Source organism: Lynx canadensis, chromosome D4, assembly GCF_007474595.2.
Source record: "Lynx canadensis isolate LIC74 chromosome D4, mLynCan4.pri.v2, whole genome shotgun sequence".
Classification (NCBI taxonomy): domain Eukaryota; kingdom Metazoa; phylum Chordata; class Mammalia; order Carnivora; family Felidae; genus Lynx; species Lynx canadensis.
In genome coordinates this window covers 32,269,559-32,281,960 of record NC_044315.2, presented here as the reverse complement: position 1 = coordinate 32,281,960, position 12,402 = coordinate 32,269,559, and the positions used below count along the sequence as shown (strand labels likewise).

Sequence of the window (12,402 nt, the reverse complement as noted above, 5' to 3'; positions counted from 1 at the left end):
TCCTTCTCTCTCTGTCCCTTCTCCACTCATGTTCTGTCTCTCTCTGTCTCTCAAAAACGAATGAACATTTAAAGAAAATGTCTAAAAAGACTTTTTTTAATTTAAAAAAAGAATAAACTTGCAGTACCAAGCCCAGACGTTTTCACAGAATTATGCTCAATTTTTAAGAAACGTAATCCAATGTTATTTAAGCTATTCCTGAGCCCATGAAAGAAAAGAAAATGTTTTAAAATTCTTTAAGAAGCAAGCCTAAATGGGTAAAAAAATTTGACATACGGCCCAAAAAACTTCAGAACAATTCTATGTTAGAGTATCAATGAAAATTCTTTTAAAAACTGAGGAAGAAAAATCCAAGAGCACATTAAAATAATATATCATGACTAAAAAAATCATCCCAGAGTACAAGAATGCTTCAATATTAGTACATCTGTTATATAATTTTTGTGTGCATGTGTGTGTATGGATAAATACATATAAATGTATGTCTAAACAAACACATATTCTCTAGCTCTGTTCACTGAAGGCACAGGAGCAACACCCAATATCAATAACCATCTAGATCTTTGCTTTTAAATATTTGGGGCAGGAAAAGTTCAAGATAAGCCTGCATATCTCACTGTGCCCAAAAGGGAGGGGATGCTCAAAGAATGATGGGACATGTCAAAAGGACACAGAATCTCACATAAAGGATTCCCATGGGCCAAACTTATGACAATGTAAGCAGCAATATAAATAACAATATTAACAGATTATAACTCATTGAATAGCATAGGAAACCATAAATCCTAATAGATAAAAATAAATAAATTGAAAGCTTAATAAGGAGATCGATATTTATACAGTTTTTTAAAACAAAACAAAAAAACTTTAGCGAAACATAGAAGACTCTAGCATAGATCTTAAGCAATCAGAGTGAATACTACCAGTAACAGAACAAAATGAGATTGTATGCCACCTGATAAGATGTAATGAAAAGAATACAGTTCCACCTCTGTGACATTCCTGCCAAACATGCCTCAAGAATCTAATCACAAGGAAACATCAGAAAACAAAAATTAAAGGAGACTATAAAATAACTGGCCTGTAATCTTCAAAGGTGTCAATATTATGAAAATCAAGGAAAGACTAATGACTGTATTTGAGAGTGAAGGGATGTTTAAAGGACCTGAAAACAAGAAAATGCAATGCATCATTTTGGACTGGATACTTTCACTACAAAGAACATTACTATTACAAATGGTGATATATAAAGGACTAAAGATTCGTTGAAAGTAATATGTCAATGGTAGCTTTTTTATTTTGATGGAAATATTGTGTTTATGTGGATCTGCCTGTTTTAGGAAATATATACACTGAAGTACTGAGGAGCAATGGGACATGAGGCAAATTTTTCAAGGAAATAAAAGTTCTTTGTACAATAATTGCAACTTTTCTAAAAAATTATTTTTAAAATAAAATAAAAGAGAACAAAATTTAAGAAAATATGCAAGATCTGTGTAAAGATTTTTTTTTAAATGTCCTTTCTAAGGACTTAAACACTTAAATGGAAAGGCATACCATATGCTGGGCAGGAAAAGTCAACATCTGAAAGATATTTCTCTGTTAGTCCATCTAAAGACATTCCCAATAAAACTATCAATAGGTTTTTGGAGTTTGACATATTAATTTTAAATTAAAAATAATGAGGGAAAATAAATAAGAATAGCCTGAAAAGTTCTGGAAACATGTTATAAAGCTACAACAATTAAAACACTGAAGTAATTATGATATATAAATAGATCGCTATACAGAAATAGAACCAACCTAAATCACTTTCAATATTGCACTGGTTAAATAAATTATGGTACATGCATACTAGGTAATACTCTGCAATCATTTTAAAAAGAGGGATTTCTACATGTACTCATATTTTAAAAACCACATTCAAGTTATAGTGGTAAATGAAAAAATATTCAGAACAGCAAGTACAGATACTACGATACATAAATGTGTAAAAAAAAAATGTGTATATATACATATATATGCTTTACAAAGTATCTTATATAGGCTGTATGGAATATCTCTGGAAAGCCCTAAAAGAAATCCTTTAACCGTGGTTAACTGGGGCACCTGGGCGGCTCAGTCGGTTAAGTTTCTGACTTCAGCTCAGGTCATGATCTCATGGTTCCTGAGTTGCCCCCCTGCCCCAACATATCGGTGTGGAGCCTGCCAGGGAGTCTCACTCTCTCCTTTCTCTCTGCCTCTCTTCAACTCGCATTTTCTCTATCAAAATAAATAAATAAACTTTAAAAAAAAATTTTTTTAAAGTGTTTAACCAAAAAGAGGAAACTGGCTGGCTGATGGCAAAAGTGAGAGTATGTACTTTTTACCTATTTATATCTTCTGAATGTTACACCTTGTTGAATACTTTGCATTGTCTATTTAAAATAATATGTATTTTATATATATACACATACATATACATACATATACATATATGTGTATATATATGTGTATGTATATATACACATATATGTATATGTATGTGTATATATACGTGTGTGTATATATATACACATATATATACACATACACATATATATGTGTATTATATATACATACACGTATATATACACATATATGTATATGTATGTATATATGTGTGTGTGTGTATATATATATATATATATAAAATACATTATAATGATTTTTACTAAGTTAAATTATCAAAAAGGAATGAATTTCCCTATTGCGGACCCAAATTCCACCTAATGAAAGCTGCCCTGAAAATTCAGAATTCTCAGTAAAGTGTCCAAATTTCAGGTGATAGTTCCTTTTGAGAGTTAAACAGATAAAAACAAAATGGGTGAGATAAGCAGACTCCAAAACAAAACACCTGCACCTTCAGTTTTACCCACATAGGGACACCAGTGATCTTTCTAAGTATCTGATAGATTCTCAAAACAGAAAAGAAGGAACAAGCCTGATGTTGAATCAGAGAAAATATCCTTAGGACCAGAATTTCAACAAATGTCTGGTGAAAAACTAGTTAGAAGATGGAGATAAAGACAGAGCCAAAGTGAAGAATTTGACTTCTTTAACCTCATTCAAAAGGAGGAAATGTTACTGCATGAAGAATGCTCTGATGAGAAAGTTGAGTACTCTAGAGGGTCAGAGAAGCCCAGCAGTTAAAAAAAATATATTGTTTAAACTACTCTTCAACACAACCCATGTCCATCTGCTGGGATCTGCCTGTCACCAAACGATGTGCTTTCCCAAAAAGCAAGACTTCCCAGAAAGAGCCATGAAGAGCAGACAAGCATGTTTTGGATCCAGGTTATAGTTCTTCTTATGAGTCTGATCAGGAGGTGACACTGAGGACATTAGGCAACTAATGCCTGACATGCTCTAGATGAACTGGGAAAGTTCAGATTTCTGAACATGCCACACTAAAAATGAGAACAGAATTATGAAATCTCCTAAAAGTGCGCACACACACACACACACACACACACACACACACACACACAAAAGGTACTATCTTTCTAGCCAACTGCTCTTACTTTGGTATTTCTCTCTAAATTCAAGTTTCCAATTCCTCTTCTAGAAAACAATAAATCAATAATATTTAGTATATCTATTTTGTATGGTTATCAACTATATTTTCAAATGGATAAACTACTAAGGCTTGAGTGCTAAAGAAGTAAACAATTTCAGACACAGGTTTGGAAAAATGTACTGATGTGTACTGATTACACAACTGAACTGTCACTGTATGTTTCCTTCAATTTTGTTTATTAATTCTCACTATAACTGGACAAATTTAACAGAAAAAAGATATAACCTGCATATACATAATTCATCCAAATCCTCTCCATCCCTTTAATTCATGCCACACAGCAGGATTTAATAAGGGATATTAGAACTTTCCATATTAGCATGCTATGGGCAACCATCAGTGAAACATTCATTATCAACATGTATGAGTAGGACCGGAAGAGACAGAATCCTATTACAGCAAAAAAGATGAACAAGGTAAGCTTTAATAATGTAAGCAAGAAAGGAAAAAAAACACAGACTAGGAGAAGAAACACGGATTGCTGTGCAAGACTACATATCATGAAGGTAGAATGTACGTCCCACTTGGACAAAGGTCCCCAAAACAAAGCCACTAGAAACCTGGGCTCTATCCACCATTTAATAAAGGTTTTATTTTTCTTATTTGTAAATACCTAAATTCATGTTCAGGAAATTTGTTTCTCAACTGAGTCTTTCTGATTATAAATGCAACAATGTTCATTCTAAAAAAATTTTAGGAAGGAAAATCAAAATTACCAGTAATCTCACCACCAAATTAGCATTTCAGCATATTTTTTCTAACATACACACATTTATAAACACATTTAAACATAACTGGGCTCATGCAATGTATACAATTTTGAACAATGCCTTTTTTCATTAAACATAGGTTTGGGGGCACCCTGGTAGTTCAGTCAGTTGAGTGTCTGACTCTTGATTTCAGCTCAGGTCATGATTTCATGGTTTGTAAATTCGAGCCCCAAGTAAGGCTCTGCTCTAATAAGGCAGAGCCTGCTTAGGATTCTCTCTCTCTCTCTCTCTCTCTCTCTCTCTCTCTCTCTCTCTCTTCCCTTCCCTTCCCCCACTCATGCTGTAAGTCTCTCTCCCTCTCTCTCTCAAAATAAATTTAAAAAAATTTTTAATTAAAAATTAATAAACATAGGTTTGGAATAATTCTAACATCTTAAAATATTCATCCAAGTTACAAGCATCACATCACAGTGTGCAGTTAAAATAACCTTGGGATAAACACTTAGGTTATTTCTATTATTTGGTTAGCAAAATAGATGAGAGATCAATATTTCATTGATGGGGGCGATACAGCACCAAGCCTTCTTTGCAGAGGTCCTGGTAAAGTGAATAAATGAGAAACACAGCTCTAGTGATCAGCTCTAATGATCCACTGAACACGACATCCTTACTAAGCCAGCTCTTTAATTCATATTTTCACAAATACTTGTTTGCCTTGATTCCCTTGTTATCATTTTCAGAGTTTTGTTTAGTTTTTAACAAACTGAGAGAATGAAAGTGACGAGCCTTAAAATTCTGCGACTTACCACACACCTGCAATGAGCTCAGCCAAGTAGAGAGAAGAGTACTGGCTATTTGTGGCCCAGAGAAACCTAGAGGATAAGGTAGAGTCAGATTTAGATTTTTCTCAACCTGGCTTTAAGCAACACTCCTTTGAGGTCAGGCCAGAACTTCTAAGTAGAACTAGCAATAGTGATTTCTTTTAATAGTAAGGATGGAGGATGGGACAACGGTATGTAAAGCTATATGCACCTGCACTTGCCATCAGACAAGAATTAGAAAATAGTAATTGTGTTTCAAAAAAGAGGGGAGGGACTAATGTAAATGAGGCTCCTTGTAGAGCCTTAGAACTGTATTGTTCAGACAGCAGCCTGCAGTCCTACCCAATTGGAGGGCTATATCAATATTTTCATAATATGTGATATAGAACAAAACAGAAAATATCAGAGGTGGCAAAGGTGGCAAAGTATTGTTTTGTGAAATTTTTGTTTCACTTTTGTGTGTGTGTGTGGTGTATGTGTGTTGGGTCAGGATGGGTAAAATTATTTCCTACTGTGTGCCCTAGTTTTAATTTCCTTAAATTTTTCATATATGCAGAAGTAATTAATTTGTACAACAAATGTTTGAGTAACTATATTATACAGTTGATGAGACAACAGTGTGCTGGTATGACACAAGTGATAAAAATATTTGGGTCCCTGCCCTTGCACAATTCTTACAGTTTAGAAACCATCAAATAACCACATAAATATAGAGCAACAGTGTAACTAAACATTCACACTCAAAATAATCCTCTTTCAGGAAATGTTAGGGAATCACTTATCTATTGTGTCCATTGCTGTATGCTTAAGTATTATGGAAGGAAACATTTAGGGAATTAAGATAGATTATCATTAGGAAAGCTGATTCAGGTTGAGGAAGAGGTGGGGGAGCCAGGTCAGGATTCTCTGAGGAAGTACATTCAAGAAGAGACTGGAAAGATGTACCAAAAAGAAAGTAGGAAGAAAGTGTGGCAGAAATCAGCAGTTTGGCAAAGGCCTGCACAGTTTGTGAAAAAGAAAAGCCAAAGGGCAGATAGGAAAACTAAAAACATCTAGATAAGGTTTGGGGGTTGCTTAGGATAGGAGGAGACAATGCAGGAATTTTAAGTCTCCTGAGAACAATGAGAATGATTCAATTTGCATTTTAAAAGATCGTTAGTGGTGCAGAAATAGGAGGGAGGCTAGAGTGGCTACTGAGATGCTGCCAAGTAGAGACTGGAAGACTGATCTAACCTATTTAGGAAGCAGAAGTGACAAGGTTTGGTGATGTGATGAGGGCTGAGAAACTATGAAATACCTGGGATAACTCGTAGGTTTCCTAAGTGAGCAGTGATAAGATGCATGAGAAACTCAGAGAGGCAGAGCTGAGAGGGAAGATCCTGGTTCAGCTGGTTACAGTTAACAAGTAGAGATGTCAAATTAAAAACTAGAACTGGGGGGCGCCTGGGGGGCTCAGTCGGTTTAGCGTCCGACTTCAGCTCAGGTCATGATCTCACAGTCCGTGAGTGCGAGCCCTGTGTCAGGCTCTGTGCTGACAGCTCAGAGCCTGGAGCCATCTTCAGATTCTGTGTCTCCCTCTCTCTCTGCCCCTCCCTTGCTCATGCTCTGTCTCTCTCTGTCTCAAAAATAAATAAAAACATTTTTTAAAAAATTTAAAAACTAGAACTGAATGGAAATATTAAAAAAAAAAAGGTCATCATCCAAAGGGTTTTTGATGATAATACCATTCTGCTCCTTAAATATTTACCCACAATAATGTGTAATACAAACCCTCCAAAAATCTAAAATAAATCTTAAAAGATTCTAAGGAGCAACAATTCATAAATACCACAGTAGCTGAACCCACTGTGTATCTACAAATATAGAGCAACAATGTAACTAAACATTCACACGCAAAATAATCCTCTTCCAGGAAATGGTAGGGAATCACTTGTCTATTATATTCACTTGTCGTATGCTCCACATCTAACATAGCAGCACGACACACACAGCAGGTGTTAAAATATCTAATGAAGAAATATACCCACTACTAGACAGAATAAACTACCCAGCAAAAATACGACAAATAGCCCAAATAAGCAATTGTGCAAGGAAAAACTCTGTACTATGAAACATACAAATGTATAGCAAGGATATTTCTTGGGGAAAAAAAGGGAAAGGAGTTATTTACTCTATCATACCCTAATAGTATCAGAACTAGATTCTGTTCCCTAAGAATCAGCTAAATTTCAATACCAGAAATTCTATCCCTAGACAACCAATGGTAAAATATGCTCACCATTCCCTATTGCCCCTAGATATGAAAAAGAATCAAAATGTAATAAAAGTTTGATGTTTAAAGCTATAGTAAAATCTCATCTAGGTTATTAAAACAAACAAAAGTTAGAAGAAAATTTATGAAAATAAAAAGCAATTACTGATGACTTTTCCCCCTGTTAACAAAAGTTATACCGATACATGGGAGAAAATTCAGAAAATGCACACAGACACAAAAGAGAAAAATAACCCATAAGCCCATCACCCAGAAGTAACTAACCACTTTCAACATTTTGTACAGAACTTTTTCTGTGCATACATGGGGGTAGAGAGTAAACAGTGATCCACAACTAATGATATAATTGTTTAAGACTATGAAGGAGATTACAGAATGCTGCTATGGCTAGTGTACAGTATTGAGGGAAGACTAACTTGAAGAAGCAACAACTGAGCTGAGCTACCTGAAGGGTGAAATGGAATTAACCAGATAAAGATGCACAGGTCAGGGTAGCAGTCCAGGCAGAGGGAACAAGAATGTGAGCAGGAAGACGCCTGGGCAGCTCAGTCCGTTAAGCGTCTGACTTTGGCTCACGTCATGATCTCGTGGTTTGCGAGTTTGAGCCCCACATTGGCCTCTGTGCTGACAGCTCAGAGTCTGGAGCCTGCTTTGGATTCTGTGCCTCCCTCTCTCTGTCCCTCCCCTGCTCTCTCTATATATATCTCTCAATATGTAGAGAGATGTAGAGAGATATGTTAAATAAACATTAAAAATTAAAAAAAAAAAAAAAGAATGTCAGCAGGGCATTGGGGAGAAAGTTGGGTGGAAGGAGGAGACTGGCTGGGCAGAGCCTTACTGAGAGAGCTGAGAGGACTTGATCCTTGGGAAAAGGAGGATTGAATTGTTGCAACTGCTTAGGTGGGGAAAGGGTTAGACCCTGCAAGTGCAGACTTCTATGATCAGCATCTTCTCCCCCGAAGGGTATAGAGGGTCGAGAAACAGGAGAATCTTTGGGGGTGTGCAGGGAATAAAAAGACAGTGATCCAATATTTTAAATTTGTATTTTAGGTTCCACACAACCTTCTACACTGGTAGCAAATAAGGAAAAAAGTGACTTTAACTCTTGCACAACTACCAAGAAATTCATATTAGAAATGGAGGTGGGCAGAGGAGCATTAAATATTCATATTAACAAAAAAATATAAATCTTAAAAAACTGAAAGACCTGCATTAGCAACTGAGTGTAATGACAATATGGAATATACCTGTTTTATCACCATATCTCTAACAAGTATATAACAAATAAATTAGTATCAAGGGAATAATCATTAGCTGTATGAAGAAAAACCAGGCTAACATAAAGGGATGATCTTAAAAACATCCAGACAAGTAAAACACACCAGAATCCTCAGGACAAAGCCCCACACAAAGACTTCTGGCCTCTCTAGAAGTGGACTTGGTAGTGAAGTAGAGTATGCCCCTCAAAGGCCTGGAGAGAGTATCTCTCAACACTATCACTCCTTCATTCATCCATTCACTCAAGAGAAAATGTTGAACCCAGAAATTCCAGTACTAGGTCTATATCCAAGATTAAAGAAAACATACATCCATACTAAAACCAGTTCACGAATGTTCATAGCACACTGTTCATAACAGCCAAAAACTAGAAACAACCCATCAACTGATAAACAAAAAGTAATATATCATACAATGTAATATAAGTCAGCCATAAAAAGGAATAAAGTACTGACAGATGCTACACGACAGATGAACCTTGAAAATGTTATGCTAAGTCAAAGAATCCAGTCACAAAAACCCATATATTATATGATTATATTTATATGAAAGGTCCAGAATAGGCAAATCTATTGAGACAGAAAGCAGATTAGTCATTGCCTCAGACTAGAGAGGATGGGAGCTGGAAAGAAAGGGACAACTGCTAATAGGAACAGGGTTTCTTTCTGAGGTGATAAAAAATGCTCTCACATTGGTGCCCCTGGGTGGCTCAGTTGGTTGAGCCTCTGACTTGATTTCAACTCAGGTCATGATTCCAGGGTCGTGGGATTGAGCCCCACATCAGGCTCTGCACCGCCACTATGCATGGAGCTTGCTTAAGACTCTCTCTCCCCCCTCTCCTCTCCCCCCTCCATTTGCACTCTCTCTCTCTCTCTCTCACTCAAACAAAAAATTTAAAAATGTTCTCACATTAATTGCGGTGATAGTAGTACCACTGGATTGTATACTTTAAATATGTGGATTCTATGGTATATGAATTACATCTTAATTATTTAAAAAGGAGGATATTTTTAGCACCCCACATATCACGGTAAATTGCCAGAAATACAGCAAAGGGAAAAAAACATAGAACCTGTTCTCAAAGCCCTAACATTCTAACAGACAGGAAAAGCCAGTCAAGAGAGAATGACAAGATAATGAGAAAAAGAAAGAAAAGGAAGAATTCACAGACTACCCCAAGGTTAGTTATGCACCTAACCTACCTCTGGATGATTCAGAAGGTGTCAAGAAGAGAATTCAAAATACCAGATTTTTATTCTTAATTTGAAATTTACATCTAACTGACTTTTTAAAAATTATGTACCTGTTCAGCTTCTTAAAATCTTTATTCTTATAGAAAGGTTAAGCATTTTTAAAAGCATTTGTGCACCTACAAAAAGGTTTAAAACATATTTTTAACTTTAGAAAAGCACCGATTAAAATCTGCTAATTAAACGAAACAAGTCTCCGATTTAAATTGGATTTTACTACAAGTTCGTGGAGTGTTGTAAAGATTATGTGCAAACTTTTCATAACGTCTTAAATTGGGAGAAAGAGGGGCCTAAAAAACCGGAACAGCCGTGTAATACATTCCAAAACAAAGCATGGGGGGTTGGGAGGAGACCAGCAAGGCAGAATTTGAGTAATGATCGTAAAGAAGAACCAAGTGCTTCAAAGCAAAAATGGACCTTCAAGAATTAAAGCCACTAATTTTCAACCCCAACACTTCGAAATTATAGTATTAGTTACTGTTACCATAGAAACAGCGAAGCCGAATTTTCTAAAATTAAAAATGAAAATTACTGCAAAATCAAGTGGGTGTAATAGAGCAAAATTTGGTCCGAACTAGGTGGAACTGAGCCTAACAGAAACTTTCACCAAAATAAAAGTGAACCAACGCCAACTTCTAACCTACATTTCCGAAGCAGGGTTTGATAAATCACCTTGCGGTGTAATTTACCATGTGCTAAAAAAAAAAGTTTGCCCTCTCTTCTGCTGGAGCAGAAACCAAATAAAACCCCTCCTGGGCATCGCCCACCACCAAAGCCAGTCCGTGCAGACCTGCACCGTGCAGCTTAGGGGAAGACCCGGTCCGAGTTTACCCGGAAAGCATCTGAATTGAGCCCTGCAGGTTCCACTGGGTTAAGCCTGGAAGAAAAAGCGAAGCTCGAACCCGGAGCCACAGCTTGCCTGCCTCCCTCCTCCACATCCCCACCCTATGCCACGTCTTGCGTGCCTGGCATTCCACGCGAAGCGATCCAAATCATTTATTAAGCACCCACTGTCTACACCACATCGTGGCTTCAGGTACTGCGGGAAGAAATGGCCCCTTGCGGGAAAAACCAAAAGGACAGCACGGGGACTGAGGACGAACCCGGGAGAGAGGCTGCCTGCCTGCGGTGAGGTGTTCTGGAGAGGAGCCCCCGCCTTCACCCCCTGGGTCGTGACAGTCCCAGAGAAGAGATGGCACCGAGGGTGCAGCAGGCCGTGCCTCCCAGGAGTCCGCCGCAGACCAGGCTGGGAGGGGAATGGAAAGGAGTCGGCACCCCTGGACCACCCGCGCGCTCCTCTGCCCCAAGGAGCGCGACCTGCACTCCAGCCCCCAGGAGAACGGCGAGCGCGGGGACCGAACCCCCGAGAGGGCCGGAGCGGACTGTCACTGGCTCCCGCCTTCCTCCGCTGCGACCATGGCTGGCCACTCTCTCCCCGACATGACAGCCGCTGCGGCCGGGGACCGAGCGTCTGCTGACCGGCGTCTCCGCTGCCCCGGCCGCCGGCACCCCCAGCGGCCCGGCGCAGAGAGGGGCAGTGCCGAGAAGACAGCCCTGGCCCCTTCCCCCACCATCCCCATCGTCCGGACTCGGGAAAAGCGGTTACCTGGCGCGCGGGTGGGGACGGAGATACGACCCCAAGGAGGAAATGAGGAGGAAGAAGGTGGCCTCCGGCCCAGGGAGATTTGGGAAATTTGGAAGACTTGTTCCGCACTGGGTGACAGCTGTTCGCTGCGCACGCGCACCGGACCCCAGTTGCCTGATCGCTCCGCAGCTCCTCACCCTCCCGTCGAGGAGAAGGGAGGCAGCGGCGAAGGCGCGCGCACGGCGCCTGCCGGCTCTCCCTGCGCGAGGGCGCGCGCGCTGTCACGTGACCACTGGGGCCCGGCACTTATTGGGTCACGTGAACTTCCAAGCAGCTTAAAGATGCCTGGCGCCTTCTTGCTTTGGGATTAGGCTTCGAGCTGTTCTTAATCTAGGCTTGCTAGCTATCACACATCGTGTTCTCTCCGGAGGGGCATGTCCACTTTTTCCCTCAGAGGAACACACTTAACCAGAAGGAAGGAACAGGTGCACAGAACCTTGCCCGGAAGTGCCTACCGGGTTCCCTCAGGGCTGGAACTGATGGAGTCCACGCGCCACACGTCGTCCAGGGCCGCGACGCGGGCCTATGGCGGCCTCCGGCGCGCGGACGTCAGAGTGGCGTTGCCATGGGTGGGGCCTCAGAATGCCCCGCGGAGCCTGGCTAGGATGTCTGGGCTCGCCGCTGTGTGGCAATGACAGCGTCTTACGGACCCGGGCACCTGAGCCTCCAAAAAATAATGGGAGATCCCGAGTGGGCCAGGGGGTCCACCTGCCAACCTTTTAACGAGTAACTCTCAGCAAGAGAGTGTGTTGTTTGCCTCGGAGAGCGAAACTGTCCCATATTCCAAGCACCTAGGTGGAGCACAGCCCGCCCCCGCCCAGGTGTGCG

General features: G+C 39.8%; 1 protein-coding gene across 10 annotated transcripts in view; it reads right to left on the bottom strand.

The window, feature by feature from the left end:
- Nucleotides 1–11,732, bottom strand: part of KDM4C (lysine demethylase 4C) — a 437,278-nt gene extending 425,546 nt beyond the window's left edge. For 3 of the 10 annotated variants that reach the window (XM_030294149.1, XM_030294152.1, XM_030294153.1), the window contains exon 1: nt 11,536–11,729. The gene's annotated coding sequence lies outside the window, so the exon portion shown is untranslated. Of the gene's footprint in view, nt 1–5,114; nt 5,181–11,535 lie in introns of all 10 variants that reach the window. The other 7 variants (XM_030294155.1, XM_030294156.1, XM_030294143.1 and 4 more) reach the window with 5 other exon arrangements.
- Nucleotides 11,733–12,402: the final 670 nt, after the last annotated feature.